Raw genomic sequence first — 18,384 nt, 5'->3', positions numbered from 1 at the left:
CAAGCGGGATATATATAAGATCATATTTTGATTTTTGTGGATTTCTCTTTTTTTGTAGTTTCAATCTCTTTCACATTCATTCCCTGACCTTGTTTTGTTTGTTGATACTGAGCTTCTCCATATTCTTATTCCACAGGTATAGCCAATTTGATGCCTCTGGTGAGATAACATGTATAACCACTATTTATGTCGTTGAAAAAAAATAATGTCTGCAATGAGTAAGCAGTTGGTCTTTGTCATAGATAGATAGTTAAAGCTAAAATGGACTGATCTAGGATTCTCAGTAATTTAGCAGTTAAGATGCAGTAATCACCTCCATGATAAATCTAATATGATACATCACCCCTATGATGTGATTTGATGTGATCATTTCTGAAATGGTGTAATTATCCTATGTGTTGTAAATTCTCACTTCTTCGATGTTAATGAGACCTGATGTAATATACAGGATTAGGTTGTATCTTGACTCTATCTTTTTTGAGATGTAAAAGGGATTAAATAAATAAGCAGGGCTCAGAGGAACCTCTGTGAGGAAGAACTGGGAATGGAGTATGTCTTTTAAACCTGTAGTTCCTGCACTGTGAAGCTCCTAGATCCAGAGGAAGATTGATGCCAAGATACATGAAGTTCTCCAAGGAGTGTTGGATCTACAGATACGGAAAGGAGAAAAGGACCTTTCTCAAGAGTTTACAAAGAGATAAAACCTTTCTCTAGAGCTAGTAATCTGACTTCTAGTCTCCTAAATGGTGAAAGAATAAATTTTTGTTTGAACTTCAAGGTCCGTGGTTCGAACTCACCAGTTGCTTTTCAGAACCCGATACAGGGGCTCTATGAGTAGGAATCAACTCCACAGCACTTACGAGAAAGAAAAACACCAACAATGATGGTGAGTGGATCTCAGGGTCCCAGGTGCTAAGTGACAATGCTTAATTGTCAAAGACAAAGTGGGTGTGGCTACCACAATGGACAGAAGGGTCAAAGCAGTAATGAGAAATCTGGCTAGAATGAAAGTCTGGTGTTGGTTACTTAGTTGTGACAAAGCTAGAAGTGAAATAGATGGGAAAACTTTCAGATACTTGCTAGAAGAAAAGTTATAGATCAAGTGAATGGCTTGTTGTTGTTAAGTGCCATTGAGTTGGTGCCAACCCATAGCGACCACGTATAAGGTTTCTGAGGAGAAGATGGTGATTTTGAACTGCCGATCCTGCAGGTTCAAACCCAGCAATCCAGTGCATTAACACACAACACAACACCAGGACTCCAAATGAATGGCAGTCAAACAGAAATCCTAAAAAAGCAGTCATGGTCATTCAGTCACTTCACAGAGCCACATTCTTTATAATGAAGGAGAGGTATCTTTCCTTGAGAAAGAACCTCATTACAAAAACTTATATTGTTGATTTATCTCCCAACCTTCTGCAAAGGACTGTATGTCCTTTTATAAAATTTACTGTTCACTGGGGAAAAGGAAATAGTCTTTGGGGAATTACTGGATATTAGCTCTGCTGCACTAATTCCAGGAGATCCAAAATATCACTATGGCCTACCTGCAGAGTTGGGGGCATATAGAGGTTAAAATTTTAATAGAGTCCTAATTCTGCTCATTTATACAGAGCTCTGGTAGCGTAGTGGTTACGAATCGGGCTGTGAACCTTAAGGTCAGCGGTTCGAAACTACCAGCCGCTCCGCGTAAAGATTTACACCCTCGGAAACCCTGTACAGAGTCGCTATGGGTCGGACCCGACTCGATGGCACTTAACGACAACAACATACAGTGGGTCAAGTGGGACTTTGAACACATCCTGTAGTTGATTTCCCTAGTTCCAGAATGTATAATTGGGATAGATATAGTCAACAACTGACAGAACCCCCATGCTGTATCCCCAATATGTGAAATAACAGCTAATGTGTAGGAAAGATGAAATAGAAGCCATTGGAATGGTCTTTACCTAAGAAAATAGTAAACCAAAAGCAACACCAGGCTTTTGGAGGGATTGTAGAAATTTGTGCCATCACCAAGTATTTGAAAGATGCAAGGCTGGTGACTTCCACTACATCCTTATTTGACTCACCTATTTGGCCTATTCTAAAAACAGATATGTCTTGCAAAATGACAGTACATTATCCTCAACATAACCAGGTGGTTAGTCCAATTGCAGCTGCTCTTCCATATGTGATTTTATTGCTTGGAAAAATTAATAATATATCTTCCGGTATCAGGTGTGTAGTCACTGGTCTGGACAATGCTTCATACTTGTCTCTAAAGACTATCAGAAGAAGTTTATTTTCATTTGGTAAGGCTAGTAGAACACCTTCACTCTCCTCCCACAGTGGTCTGTGACATTTCCAACCCTTTGTCCTAATTTAGTCTTCAGGGTTGTTGATCACATTTCCCTTATACAAGATGTCACATTAATATCCATTACATTGATGGCATTGCAATGATTGGACATAGTAAAGAAGAAGTATCAATGACTAAAGGTTTGTCAGTAAGACATCTGTGTACTGCTGTTATTGTTGTTAAGTGCCAGTGATTCAGGCCTGACTCATAGTGACCCTGTATAGGGTTTCTGAAGAGCAACTGGTAGATTTGAACTGCTGACCTTGTGATGTGCAGTCCAGTGCTGATTCCATACAGCCACAACAGGAGTGGTGTGTACTAGAGGGTTAGAAATTAACCTATAAAAAATATAGGTCCCTTTCACTTCTGTGAAATTTCTAAGGATCCAATGGTGTGGGGAATGTCAAGATAGTTCTTCTAAAGTGGAGGCTAAGTTGTTGCATCTAGTCCATCCTATAACTGAAAAGGAGATGCCATACCTGGTCAGCCTCTTTGCATTTGGGAGGAAATGTATCCTTTGTTTAGATTTGTTACTCCAACCTATTTTTCAAGTGATGTGAAAAAAAAAACTGATAATTTGCAGTGATATAAAAAAAAAAAAAAAAATGACAGCTCTGCAACAATTTCAGGATACTATGAAACTTGCTCTGACATTTAACCTCTATATGTAATCTGACTGATCCAATGGTACTGTAAGTATTATTGGCAAATATAGATTATGTCTGGGTCTTTGACAAACCACTACTAGTGAATCAGTGCAAACCTTCAGGATTTTGGAAAAACATTGTGCTGTCTTCTGAATTACTCTCCTTTCCATCAACAGTTTTTGGCTTGTTAATGGGCCTTAACAGAGTCTGTACTCTTAAGCATGAGCCTCACCAAGCCACCATACAACCTGAATTATCCATCATGAAATAGTGCTGTCTTACCCATAGAGCTGTATGTGTACAGTAGTACTCCATCATTAAATTAAAGTGATACATATGAAACCAGTCTCAAACAGGACTTAATGGCACAAGTAAACTATATAAAGATGTGGGCCAAATGCCCATAGCCCCAACTCCTGTCACATTACCTCTCCCAGTAGTAACCACTACACTCTTGGGGTTTCTTCTAATGAAACTAGGACAAATGTGGTCCTGAGAGACCATGTCTACAGCCATCCACTGAGCATAGATACATGCTTAAACACATTTTTTCTTTTTAAATGCATGAACTAGAACCCTAGTATTGCTGCTTAAACGTGCCTTCGAGTTAGTTTCGACTCATAGCAAGCCTGCATAGGGTTTTTGAGGAGTGGCTGGTGAGTTTGAACCACCAACCTTGCTGTTCAAACTGACTTTGCAGTCCAGGACTCCAGAACCCTAGTAGCAATACATTTTACTTCACTTGTATATTTATATTTTTTAAAATTGTTTTTTAAAGATACTGAAACAGGAAAGAATAGATTACAAATTTAACACTTTAATTTAGTAAAGCAATAAAATCAGTAATTCATAAATTCTTAAAATATTAATCACATGTTTAATACTACAGAAAAACGATTAGCATTGCTGGATAAAAAAAAATTTAGGCAAATATATCACAAAGTTAGGCAAATATAACACAAAGTTAGGCAAATATAACATGAAGCTGCAGTGTGATGAAAAGTTTGCATACTTTCAGGAGAAAACATAAAGTAAAGAGTTTGTCAGAGGCTTTGGACATTTGAACAGCACAGTAGGTCCCAAAACACCACTGAATTTTTCTGGCTGGTGGTTCAGCATGGGGTTTTCAGCATACTCTTGTTGTTAAGTGATATCATGTCAGTTCTGACTCATAGTGACACTGTATAGGGTTTCCTTGTGGCTCAAACTGACTTTGCACACTAATGCATTAATGCACGATACCACACCTAGCTGCAAACCTTTCCCAACCTTAAACTTCTACAAATAATAGTCCTGAAATAAAATTAAATACAAAAAACAATACCAAACAATACAAAATTTGTTATTTTTCAGTTGGTTCTGAATCATGGAAACCACATGGTTTTCAGAGAACTATGCTCTATAAAGGATCCTTAGTAGCACTGTAGGATAAGCACAGGACTGCTAATCACAAGGTCCATATTTCAAACCCATCATATGTGCCACAGGAGAAGGATAAGGCTGTCTGCTCCCTTAAAGTCTCACTCACTATGAGCTTGAATAAATTCAGTGGCAGTGGGTTTGGTTGTTAGTTGGTGCTCCACAGTGCTGCTTTTTTTTTTTTTTTTTCTTTTTTAATTTATGAATTGAGTGATAGTTTACATGGGACAACATTGGTTATACACTCATCATTACATTGCAATGATTACAACTCCTCCATGCATTATCATTCAACAGTATTTGCTCTACTCCTCCTTTTGTGTGTGTGTGTGTGTGTTGTTTTTTTGAGGGGAAAGGGGACATGTACACAAAAATACTCAGGAATATGTAATCATTTAAACAACCAAAAAGCACATTCTGCAAGCCTGCCTCCTGGCCCCCAGCACACAACCTTTCTCTTTCCATGAGTCTGGAGTCCTCAGATGCTCTATCTCTCCACGTCATCATCTCTGCCTCCACCTCTGGAGTTGCTACTTTTCTGGATAAGATCCCACATTCTGCTTCTGCTCTTCTACATTGATGGTCTTAGGGTTCTCTGTTCCTGAACTATAAGATTAATTACTCCCTCTTTTTGTTACAAAACTTCTACCTTTACAGTTGTGAGAGTTGCAATTAGTCATGATAGCAATTATTCACTATTGAATCATAAGAATCTTACCTCTATCTCCTTTCACCAGACCCATCTAGACAAGATGAATACTGTTCAGTGGGGATTCTACCTTCTCCTGCACACTCTGAAACTCAACTCCCTCTTGCAAATGTGTAAACCGGTCACTTCGTGTCTTTATAGCTGCTCCCATTTTAAGTAGCCAATGTCTAAGTCACCTGTTCCTATCAACCCTATATATAGAGAGGATAGGATTGATACTTGATGGCTTCACAGTGTTTTTAATGGCTGTTATCTCTTGGAAGTAGATCATTAGGCCATTATTCTGAGGAGACTGAGTGGACTCCAACCACCAATCTTTCTGTTAGTAGGCTAGTGCTTATATGTTTTTACCATCTAATGACTCCTGGCTGCTTGTCTTCTTGTCTATATCCATAATATTAATTTATGTGTAGCTCTCCAGTCAGTGTCCATATATAAATATGAAATAAGTCTTGTTGTTGTTAAGTGTCGTTGAGTCGATTCTGACCCATAGCGGCCATGTATAGGGTTTCCAAGGAGCAGTGGTGAGCTTGAACCACCAACCTTGCAGTTCAAATGACTTTGCCGTCGATGCATTAGCCCATAGTGCTATACCAGGTAAGGACCTTCATTTCCCACACATCCATAAAGGTGATGAATGTAGGAATCAGGAATAAGATCAAATTAAAGAGTATATAAAGCTGGATGTATGACTTGCAAATATGGGAAATATTAAAATTTGGGAATGTGTATGGTTGTTGTCATTATTGTTAAGCGCCATCAAGTCAGTTCTGACTCATAGTGATCCAGTATAGGGTTTTCGAGTAGGGATTAATGAGTTTGAACTGCTGACCTATGGTTCAAGCAAACCTTGCAGTCCTGTGCTTATCTTAGAGCACTACACAGGGGAATTTATAGTAGAACACTATTATTTGAAAAAATAATGTATGAGTGTTTGTGTGTATGTATCCTGATATGTAATGCTTTTCTCATTTGAAAAAAATATAGTAATATTATAGGATATTTCATACTTTCTGTAAATAACAAGATTCAAAGATTGTAAAGTTAAAATTCAAACTCAAGATGGAACTCTAATAAAAAATAAAATGGATCCCCTGCAATACTATTTTTTCTTTTTCCACTTCTCTGTAGCTTTAGAACTGTACTTAGAGAATAAACCGAATGCAGTGAGAAAGGCTGAGAGCAGAAAAGGGTCAGCCTTCCTTTTCTTTCTCTTTTTCCTACTTTGTCACTAAGCCAGAAAAAGATACCTTATGTGAGCTGGTTATGGACATTTTGACAACAAACATATAAAACACATGATTTCAGGGAATTTCAGAAAAATTTATCTTTTATTAGTCATCCAACGATGGTAGAAATAATAGAACTCACAATATACAGAGTGTTATAGGGTTCATTTGAAATCGGGGATGGTAAATTAGCTATCCATTGATATATAAATATATATATATGGAGTCCTGGTGTGGCGTTGTGGGTTAATGCGCCAGACTGCAAAGCCGTATGAACTGCAAGGTTGATGGTTCTAGCTCACCAATTGCTCCTTGGAAATGCTATATAGGGTAGCTATGGGTCGGAATTGATTCAATGGCACTTAACAACAACAAAAAATATATGTAAGCTTTTAAATTTTTAGGTGTGTTTTATTGTGCACACTTTACTAAATGTGGCAAAATATATCCTCTGGCACAAATGATTTAATAATGCTATTAGTTTAATAAATTACTAAACAAACCTGTAAATCAAAATATAAATGTATTTTAAGATATGGATACAGCTATAGATGTGGGAGAAACATGAGGCTTCTTGCTCCCTCAATGATTGAAGCCTAGGAAACCCTATACAGGGTCGCTATGAGTCAGAACAGACTTGACAGCACTTAACAATAACAACTACAGATAGAGATACATATATCTAAAAATAAAATAACTAGAAGAGTTGCTAGCAAATAATGTTAAAAATCAGAATAGATTTTGGATAGTTTTCGATAACAGTATCCAATCCCTTTGTTTAAGAAAAGGACACCTATGACAATACAGTATATGAGGCTAATCCCAAATCACACAATAAAAAATATGGACTGGAGCTGATATCAACCGACAGCTACTGGCTTTGGTAAAAATAGGAACCCTTTTTTACTTTTAGTCTATTGGATCACAGGTAACTATTGTGGCAAAAATGCTATAAATTGTGCTTTAGAACTGGTTTCTAATACATATCATGAAGCTATCTGATAAAAGCTAAAGGTTAAAGGAGAAAAGATGCTAGATTGGGACAAACAAACAAAAATGCATATGAATAAAATAGATGGAAAGATCAACTTCTTTTCCTACATAATATTATGATAATTTTGGCCTGCTTATTGGCTGAAGCATGAAGAGGAGCTTCAAAAAGTGTATGAAAAAGTCCATTATCTTTCATTCCATTTTCCATGAACTGTTAGAAACCCCCTTATATGCACTATAGAATATGGTTACACTACCTAATGATGCAGCACATTTATGATTGTGTATTTCTGTGATGACTTTTCTTGCTGGAAGTTTAAAGTAAGTTCATTTCCTGCTGGAAGTTTACTTTTTCAATGAAGTCCAATGGAAGACTGAAGCAAAATTGATTATGCCTAGTTCATGTAATAGAAACTGTCCATGGCTATTAATCAAATGAAAAACAAACTCCTGAAATTTTATTTTTAAAGAACTGATAACAGAAGTGGTTAATCAGACTTGCCTAAGAGAACCAGAAAGTAGCAGAGAAGCAGCATTGCTAGTGAGTCCATATTGAAATCAAATTGTGCTGCCATTGTTTTACCCAGAAGATCCTCATCTTACACCCTTATTAGGGCTCTCTCTTCCTCTTGATTAACAAACATCGAAGCCTAATACTGATATGGTGGAAAAGTCTGGAATCACTGAGTTATCACGTGGACCCAAGTAGTCTTGGGACATCACAGAGATCCACAACACATATATGAGGATATGTAAAATTTATTACAAACAGGGTTTCTGGTTGCTCATGCATGGGTTTACTTCAAATAAAGTCTGTTTAAACATATCTGCAATCAATGGATGGTTGTAGGAAAGTTCTCTTAGTAACACACTTGTCTAAGTTGTCTAGGTCTCATTAGGGTGTCTTTAAAAAAGAGGATGTGTTTTTGGTCCTGGGGGGGGGGGAATATTTGTTTAAGGAATAATACTAGAGTCTTTAAAAAAATTCAGTGAACAGTTAAATAAATCATTTAAGCTTTGCAATAAGTTTATGGGAATACTTCCCCAAAGAAAATAAGTTTTTAGATGGGCCAAGTATTTTAAGGAAGGTTGGGAAGACCTCAAAAATGAGCCAAGAGAAGGAAGTCTATCTCAACAAATGAAGAAACTGGCTGAAGGCCATACACTCACGGAATAATACCATAGAATTACCACTAATGCAGTAGGAATTAATGTTAGGACCCCACATGGTTTGATATTTTCAATTTTAAGCAAACATCTTGGCCTCAGCATGATTTCAGCTGGATGGATGTGAAACATGTTGCATAAAGATCATCTAGCTCAATGAGCTAATAATTCAGTCAGTTTTTAAAGCAATATTGAAACTAATAAAGATGATCTTATGGAATGAATCATAAGTGGTGACAAGTCTTGGATTTACTAATAAAATCCAGAGAGCAAAATCCAAGCAAAGCAATAGCTTTGAGGAGATATGCTGATCTAGTTAAATAAAAGTTTAGAAGGTTATAATGACTAGGTTTTGAGATTCCAAAGGGGAAATCTTGATCGATTTCTTGATGGATACAAGACAACCATGTAAGCTTATAGGAAGAAATTTTAAGAAAATGGAAAACTGCTTTGGTGAGAAAGATGTGTCAAGTTTTTTGTTGTTGTTCCTATTACAACATTGCACCTGCTATTCTTCGAAGGTAGCAAGGGCCATTCTATGAGATTTTCATTTGAAAACCTTACCCCATTCACCCTGCAGTCCTGATCTTGACTCTTTAGATTTATTTTTGTTTCTAAAATTCCAAAAAACATCCCTTTAGGCTGACAAAACTGCTGTTTTGTTTTGGTGAAGATAGAAAAGCACTGAATTTTTTGGAGAAGAGTTAGAGAGATGGAAATACTGCCTTCAGAAATGTGTCAAACTAGGTGGAGTATATGTCAAGAAATAATTACTTCAAATTTTGATATTTTTGTCTTTTAAAGGTTTCAATGATTCTATAGTAATAAGTTTTACTTGTCCTCATAGGTCAGCAAGAAACAAACTTCTGTTGTGTTAGTAAGAGCCTGCTTAAGTAAATATAAATGAACGTAACCTAGCCTTTCAATTGCTTAATATGAGTAAATAAAATTAGTAAGAAGTAGACTTTGTCATTAAGTGACAATGAATCAGTTCTGAATCTTAGTGACCCTATATAGGATTTCCAAGGTGTGGTTGGTAGGCTTTTAGAGCCAACATTACTGTTAGCATTTCACTGCTTATTCTATACCACCACACTAAGACTCACCTTTCTGTTTTTGTTAAATGTGGTTGAATTGGGTCCAACTCATAAAGACCCTGTATAGGGTTTTTCTGAGGAGTGGCTTGTGAGTTTGAACCACTGATCTTGCAGTTCAAAATGACTTTGTGGTTCAATGCTTATCCTACAATGCCATGCCAGGATTCCTGACTCGACCTAGACATAGAAAAATAGTCCATTCAGGAGTAAATGTGATGCTCTGTATCTGAAAAGTAGAAGAAAATTCAAACACTGAATAAGGTTACAACTGCGCTTCCTAGTTTCAGTTTCAATGTTTATACTCCCTGCAGTCCAAGGCAGAAACTGACGTTCACTGAAATGATTCTAATCATTTCATAAATGATTAGAATCTAAATAAAAATTAAGACAATAATTCTGGGTCCAACCCTCTATAGCAACACCAAGTGGATTTTAAGCTGATTTTATATCTTCTGCTAAAAATTATAATCAGCAGCTAGATAAAGAAGTATCCACAGAGCATTCATATTAGTTATCTAAAGCTGGATTTTACCAAGAGCATTCTAACAGACCTACAAGATCACTTCAGTAAAGACTACTATGGTCAAATCCATTTGGGGGCTCCTGTACAGCATTTTAGACAATCAGAATGGACATTGTTGTTATTATTCCTAAGTGCGATAGAGTCAGTTCTGACCCATAGTAACCCTGTATAGTGTTTCCAAGAAGCAGCTGGTGAGCTTGAATAGCCGACACTGTAGTTCAAAGTGATTTTGCAGTCCAGCACATTAACTCACAGTGCCACACCAGGACTTCAGAATGGATATTAGCACATTAAAGTTTTACAAGTCCAGAATTAAAGTATTTTGTGATACTTGGCTGAACATATTATTATTCCCAAAATGTCAATTGAATTCTTTTTTTTTTATTAACCTCAGTTAATATCCTGAGTGTCACCATTCCCAGAATACCCATCAGGAATAACACTAAGACAGAAAACTCCTGGAATAATGTAGTTGTAATTGAGGTTGGAGAAAAACAGTGTGGAAGAGGAAATAAATTACATTAAAACAATATTAAAAACAGAAGCCTGAAAAAAGTTAAGTCCTGTCTTATCAATAAATAAATTTTGTCAACCCCATCATAATGAAAGCAACACCACAGACTTGAACTAAAGTTGGCAAAACTGTTAGCCCCAACAGTGAATGAATGACCCGTCATGACTGCAATATTCTACCTTCAGACATAGTAAATGACTTGACAACTTCTGGTTATTGCAAGATTTTGGACCTATGATTTTTGTTTTGTTTAAAATAGGATATCTCATGTTCATTTTTTCCTTTATTATATTGAAACCAACTTAACCCAAGGTGGGAAGTTTGCAGGAATTATTTGGAGTGTGTCCAAGTTTTTCTATATTTAAAATGAAAACAAGTTCACGACAACTTAACTATGACCTTGAATATATATTACCTAAATTTAGAGATCACCTCAAGGACAGAGTACATACATTAGATACCTATGATAAAATGTAAGAGGAGTTGAGGTTTGACATCAAGAACATCATACAGTAAGAAAGTAAAAGGTCATTAAGAAAAAAAAACCAGAAAGATAGAAAAAAAAACAAAATGAATGTCAGAATAGATTCTGAAACTTGCTCTTAAATGTAGAGAAACTAAAGTGAACAGAAGAAAGGATGAAGTAAAAGTGCTGAACAAATAGGAAGATGAATCTTCAGAACGGTAATCTAAATAGTGTCATTAAGTGTCTCTCAAAAAAAAAAAAAAAATTGAAATATATGTTAAGAAAGAAAGAAAAATACTGCAGTGAGGGAATCAATCACAGAGGGCTACTTAGTTTAGTTATTGTTTTAGTGTTTCAAAAAAATGTTATTCTTTTAAAGACTACAACAGGAATCATTCAGGCATCAGCCTTCAAATGCTAGTTTTTTGGCATTTGTTATTTATGGAGAAGGCAATACATTTCTCAGATACGAGAGTCATACCATTTCAACAAGATCATAAGGAAGGTTCACAGGTAAATGATAATATATGACCTTTCTGCATACAGTAATGCTAATAACATGTTACTTTCCATTTTAACCACAGATAATTTAGTTAGCTAGCTATCTTGACTGGAAGAAAGTACCAAAATATACACAATGACTGTCTTATATACATAATATTTTCAGTTATTATTTTGACTCTCAGATTTGTTTTTCTCATAAACATCTATTATTTTTAGGGTTAACTTAGAGAAAAAAAATGGCTTATAATTGAACTACAAAAATACAGAGTTATTTGGCAATATCAAACAAATAATATCAGAACAGATGGCTCTAGGTAATTAATATCATCACATTATTTACCATTTAGAAATAAATAGAGAGCCATCAGATTCGTCTCTGGGATCAGACCTTGACTATCTATAACCATTTATTTTTCAAAGTATAAATCTGCTCTTTCTCAGTTTACCACACTGTCTTTCAAACTTAGTTACTACTGGGCAACCAGCTATCTCCTGAACTGGTTTCATGTGTTTTCTGTCCTTTGTAAAATCTTATCCTTCAACAACATGTGTTACTGCCAAATCCCTTGAGGCATTTTCTCAAGAATCTTTGTCAAGCAGTGTACATTAGTTGAGACACAATTTTAGGGATGCTTTAGATTAATAATCTGCTTTGAACTCATCCTCAGTTATGTATTTCCCACTATCAAAAAGATCCATTACCAGCCTAGAGAAGAAGTTGAAAATTCTCAGCTAAAATTGATCATAACAGTGTATCAATTTATCCAAATGCCAATCAACTGATGTGTTCAGAGATGAGCTGGAGAAGCTAATCAGGAAAATGAGCACATCTTTGGCACACGAACAGACAGTATATTGTGCTTTAGCTTCTAGCTCATACTTTCTACTTACAATCAAATTCTCAGACAATTCCTCAGTTGTGATAGCTTGTGAGCCCGGTGGCAATAGAGTCACATTCACTACAATTCAGCTTTATGGAGCTAGTCTGTAAGAGAGCGTGAATGACAAGAAGCCAAACCACATACTGCCTGATAAGTTGAAGCAAGGCTATCACAAACAAGTCAGGCAGAGAAAACATCACAAAACCCTATTGTTGGGCCTGTTAAGGCACTCTGAAACATTGCTGATGACTGAGTAGTAGCTGGGAATGAAAAACAACAACAACAAAAACTATAAAAACAATATGTTGGTGTTGTTGTTAAATGCCGTTAAGTCAGTTTTGACACATATCAACCCTGTATAGGATTTCCGAGCAGCAGCTGGTACATTTGAACAGCTGACCTTGTGTTTGTGATTGGCAGTCCAGTGCACCACAAAGGGAGTCTACATATATATATGAATAAAATGTAAGAATGTAAGCTATTGAATAAGTAAAGCTAAATTTATGTAAAAATATCATGTAGATCTTTAGGCAGAGGCAAACTCTGCACAATGACAAGCCCTGCATCCACTGGGCATAGCCGGTGACTAACAGAGAGTTCACAATATTCTACACGAATTGTATTAAGGTAAGAGGTATATGCCTTCAACCAAATTTATAGAAAACATGAATCCAGCTCTTTTGAAACACAATTCTTTCAAGATGTTATATTTTACTGAATCTCACAGATTAGCAATGAGTTAGACAGTAGTCATTTAAATGGTAAATTATAGTGTATTTAGCATAATTATTGAATCTTAGTTAGGCATAATTAGTCAGATTTATCACCTTTAGTTCTTGAAATATGCAAATGGAATTTATTCATTTTCTGTGCAGGTGTACTTCTCTCAGAAGTTTCAAAACAGCAGTTAAAGTGTTCAAAGTAAAATGAATGAAAAGAAAAATGGACTTTTTGCACACCTGTGCTGACATTCCTTTCTTTTTAATTCACTGAAATCCATACCCAGAGGCCAAGACAACATGTCTAAGTCATTGAAAATATTTTAAACAACTTTTCACAAGAGACTTTACTGATCATCTGTTTCCAAGAATAATTTTTCGTCTAGGGCCTCTGTGATGTCAAATGAGGTACTTTTGCTTCATAGTCATATTTATGAAGTAGAATGGACAGGACTTAGTAAATAACAGGATGTCAGGCATAGGAACTAGCTCTATAGGAAAAAGACCTGGTTATCAATTTTCTTAAAAATTACAGACTAGAAAACCCTATAGAGCAGTTGTACTCTATCACATGGGGTCACTGAGAGTTGAAAGTGACTCAATGGCACCAAACAAAAATAATAACAAAAAGCACAGCAAAGGAAAAAAGATTACTATAACATGCACCACACCAGATGAAATACAAAGAAATAAAATTGACTATATCTATGGAAAAGGCCATAGAAAAGCTCAACATCATCAGCAAAAACAAAGTCAACTGCAGACTGTAGAATAGACCAACTACTGTTCATATGCAAGTTCAGGATGAAGCTGAGGAAAATGAAAGCAAGTAAACAAGAGTAAAATTATTACCTAGTACATATCCAACCTGAATGTAAAGGCAATCACAAGATCAGCACTAGAGAATAATGACCAAATATCAGGAGAGTTTGGGGATGACATCAAGAACACCATACAGGGAAAAAGTAAAAAGACAGGTGAGAAATAAAAGACTAAAATGGATGCCAAAAGAGACTCTGAAATTTACTCTCCAGATAGAAATGATGGAACAAATGAAAGACACGAGGGGGTAAAAGAGCTGAACAGAAAAATTTGAAGGATAGCTTGAAAAGGCAGTCAAGTATTATAATGAAATCCAAAGAGTTGGAATTAGAACACCAAAACGGAAGAAAATGCTCAGCATTTCTGAAGCTGTAAGAACTGAAGAAAAATTTCAAGTCTCAACTTGCAATAATGAAGGATTCTATGGGTAAAGTATCAAATGATGCAGAAAGCACACAAAAAAGGTGAAAAGAATACACAGAGATATTGTGCCAAAAATAAAAGGTCAATGTTGAACCATTTCAAGAGGTAACATACGATCATGAACGAATGATGTTGAAGGAAGAACTCCAGGGAGCACTGCCGACATTGGCAAAGAACAAGGTTCTGGGAATTGATGGAATACAAATTGAAAAATGTCAACCAGGTGGAACAGAACTTGAGGTACTCCCTCATTCATCTATGCTAAAAAACTGGGAGAGCTACTGGGCCAAATCATTGCAAGAGATCCATACTTGTGTCCATTTCCAAAAGAGATGACCTGACAACATGTGGAAATTATTGAATAATGTCATTTATATCACATTTAAGTAAAATTTTGCTGAAGATATTTTTAAAATGGCTGCAATGGTACATTGACAGGGAACTGTCTGAGGTTCAAACCAGATTCTGACAAGGATATGGAATGAGATATCAAATGGATGTTAACTGAAAGCAGCGGATTCTAGAAAAATGCTAACTTGTATTTCATCAATTATTTAAAAGTTTTTAACTATGTGAATCATGACAAGCTAAGGATGACATTGTCATTAATGAGTATTCCAGAACACTTAACTTTGCTCATGAGGAACCTGTACATAGAAAAAAGAGGCAGTTGTTTGAACAGAACAAGGAGATGCTGAATGGTTAAAATGTCAGGGATGGTGTGCTTTAGGGTTATATCCTCTTACCATACTTTTTCAATCTGTATGCTGAGCAAATAGTCTGAGAAACTGGATGATAGGAAGAATGTGGTATCAGGATTGGAAGAAGACTCATGAACAAACTGCAGTATGCAGATGATAAAACCTTATTCACTAAACTGGTGAAAACCAAGGCCCCCAGCCTTCAATCTGAGTGTACCTCTGTGTAAGTAAAGTAAAAATACAGCTGGACCCATGAATATAACATGATAAATGTAGAAAAGACCAATATAGTCAAAGATTTTGTTTCACTTGGATTAACTATCAACACTTATCAAACAATCAAATGATGTATTAGGCAAATCTTCTGTACAAAACCTCTCTAAAATGTTTAATACCAAAGATGTTAGTTTGAGAACTAAGGTGCACCTGACCCAAGACATGGTAGGTTCAGTAGTCTTTTATGCATGTGAATGTTGAACAATTAATAAGGAAGATGGTAGAAGCGTTGATGCACAAACAAATCTGTGTAGGAAGAAGTACAGTCAGAATGCTTTTTAGAATTCAGGATGGTGACACTTTTTTTCTCATGCTTTAGACCTTTTATCAGAAGGGACCAGTCCCTGGAGAAGGACATCTTGCTCCAGAAAGTGAAAGGTCATAAAAAATGAAGAAGACATCCTAATAAATGGAGTAAAGCTAACCTCAGGGTCATCAGTTTGAAACTACCAGCTGTTCTGCGGGAGAAAGATGAGGCTTTCTGCTCCCGTAAAGATTTACAACATCGGAAACCCTGTACAGGGTTGCTATGCGTTGGAACCGACTCCACGGCACATAACAACAACAACAATGGTCTCAAGCATAACATTTGTGAGGGTGGCACAGGATCAGGCAGTGTTGTTTATAGGGTCACTATGAATTGAAACCAACTCAATGGCCACTAACAACAACAACTAGAAATACTTACAAATTTGCTGCTCACGTAAATATTTAAATCGTGAGTCAAACCACAAAGGCATGGATTATTTTACAAAAATGGAAACAAAACAGCAGTAACACCAAAAACCATTGCCACTGAATGAAATTCTGACTCAGATTTACCCTATGTTGTTTTTAATGCCCTTGAGTCACTTCTGAGTCAGAGCAACCCTGAACAGGGTTTTTGTGATTTTTCAAGTCTTTGTGAGAGCATAAAGCTGAGTGGCTGCTGGGCTTGAACCACTAGCCTAGTGGTTCAAAGTCCTGTGTTTATTCTACAAAGCCAAGTGACTCTATTGTTGTTGTTAGGTATCCTAGAGTCAGTACCGACTCATAATGACCATATATGTACACAGAACAAAACAATGCCTGATCCTGGGCCAATCTCTTCTCGTTAGGATTTCCAAGACTGTAAATCTTTACTGGAACAGACAGCCTTATCTTTCTCCAATAGAAAGGTTGGTGGGTTTGAATCACAGATCTTATAGTTGTCACATCAATTTCTGTTTACCAATGAGAAATTAGAATTCAAATGTATTACCTTCTTCAACATCATGCAAGAAATGTGTTTGTGTCAGATTTCAAACATAGGCTTATTGCTCAACTTCATTCTCCATAGCTCATCCTAAATCATTTCAGGATTTTATATCCAATATCTGGCTGTAATACTATGGTTGTTGTTAAGTGCCGTTAAGTTGGTTCCAGATCATAGTGACTCTATATAGAACTTCCAAGGAGTGGCTGGTGAGTTTGAATTGCTGACCTTGTGGTTCAAAGCTACCTTGTGATCTAGTGCTTATCCTACAACACCAATTGTTGTTGTTATGTGCCATGGAGTCAGTTCAGACTCATAGCGACCCTGTGTACAGGGTTTCCAAGGCTGTAAATCTTTACGGGAGCAGAAAGCCTCATCTTTCTCCTGTGGAACAGCTGGTAGTTTCAAACTACCTTAAGGTTCGCAGCCCGATTCATAACTACTACTCTACCAGAGCTCCTTACACCACCATTAGGGAGAAAAAAAGGTGATAAAACACAAAGGCCTGGTAGTCATGAGTAATGTTTTAAGTTTGTTTTCTATGGCAAATACTTTCATATTATATTCCAAAACATTATGTGGGGTAAGTAGGGCAACATTAGAATTCTCATTTTCAGAAAAAGACTAAAACTTGGAAAGGTTAAGCAATATTTGATGTAGCAATTAAACTTACAGCCTCATGTAAATTGTTTCCCTCTTTATTTCATCTCAATTACTTAGAGATATTGTGGGTTCAGTTTGAGAGCACTACAGGGTCGCTATGGGTCGGAACCGACTCGACGGCACTTAACAACAACAACAACAACAACATACACATATACACATAAATAACACCGATGTGTTTTAATATTACTCAAGATTTCCATCACGTCTATATCTTTAGAGCTTTCAGGATTGTGATAGCTAAGGTTTTATCAACTTGCCTGTCCACCATCCTCAGTGGTTTAACAGTTAAGATGTAGTTATCAATTCCATGATGATATCTAATATAATACAATCGGCCCCATGATATGTTCTGATGTGATCAACCCTGATCTGACACAATTATCCAATGTGTTGCAATTTCTCACTGCTATGATGTTAATGAGGTCAGATACACTCAACATTATTAGATTTTATCTTGAGTTAATAGCTCTCTCTTTTTGGTTTGAAATTTTTTATTGTGAATTGAGTGAAGGTTTACAGATTAAACCATCAATTTTACATCCAATCAATTACACACTTTTCATCTCAATGATTGCAATCTCCACCATGTAACAACAATTACCCCACTTCCTCCCTTTGGTTCTTATTTCCATTCCACCCTCAGTCCCAATCCTTCTGAACCTTGTCTCCGGGAAGATGTTGCACTTTTGATTTTGAATGGTTGACCATCCCGTGGTGAGCATACCTCACTGGTGCTGTTCTCTCCCTATAAACCCATCAACACTTGGTTGACAATTGGGCTAAGAGGGTGATAAGACTGAGGATGACTGAGGGCCATGTTCTTGCATTCCTCCAATTATTTTCTAGCCAGTAATCCTGGTCTGTTTTATAATTTGAAGTTGTGTTCCACATTGTCTCCCACTTTATCTGTAAACTTCTAATGTTCCCCCTTTCAGGGGTGTTAGTAGTGAGAGTCAGGCACCATCTAGTTTTTCTGGTCTTAGAGTCATGGAAATTGATGTTCTCATGTTCCATTAGTAGACTGATCTAATTGATTCCAGGCATCTTCAATTT

This window comes from Chrysochloris asiatica, unplaced genomic scaffold, assembly GCF_000296735.1.
Source record: "Chrysochloris asiatica unplaced genomic scaffold, ChrAsi1.0 scaffold00005, whole genome shotgun sequence".
NCBI classification, from domain to species: domain Eukaryota; kingdom Metazoa; phylum Chordata; class Mammalia; order Afrosoricida; family Chrysochloridae; genus Chrysochloris; species Chrysochloris asiatica.
Note: the sequence above shows the minus strand (reverse complement) of the source record.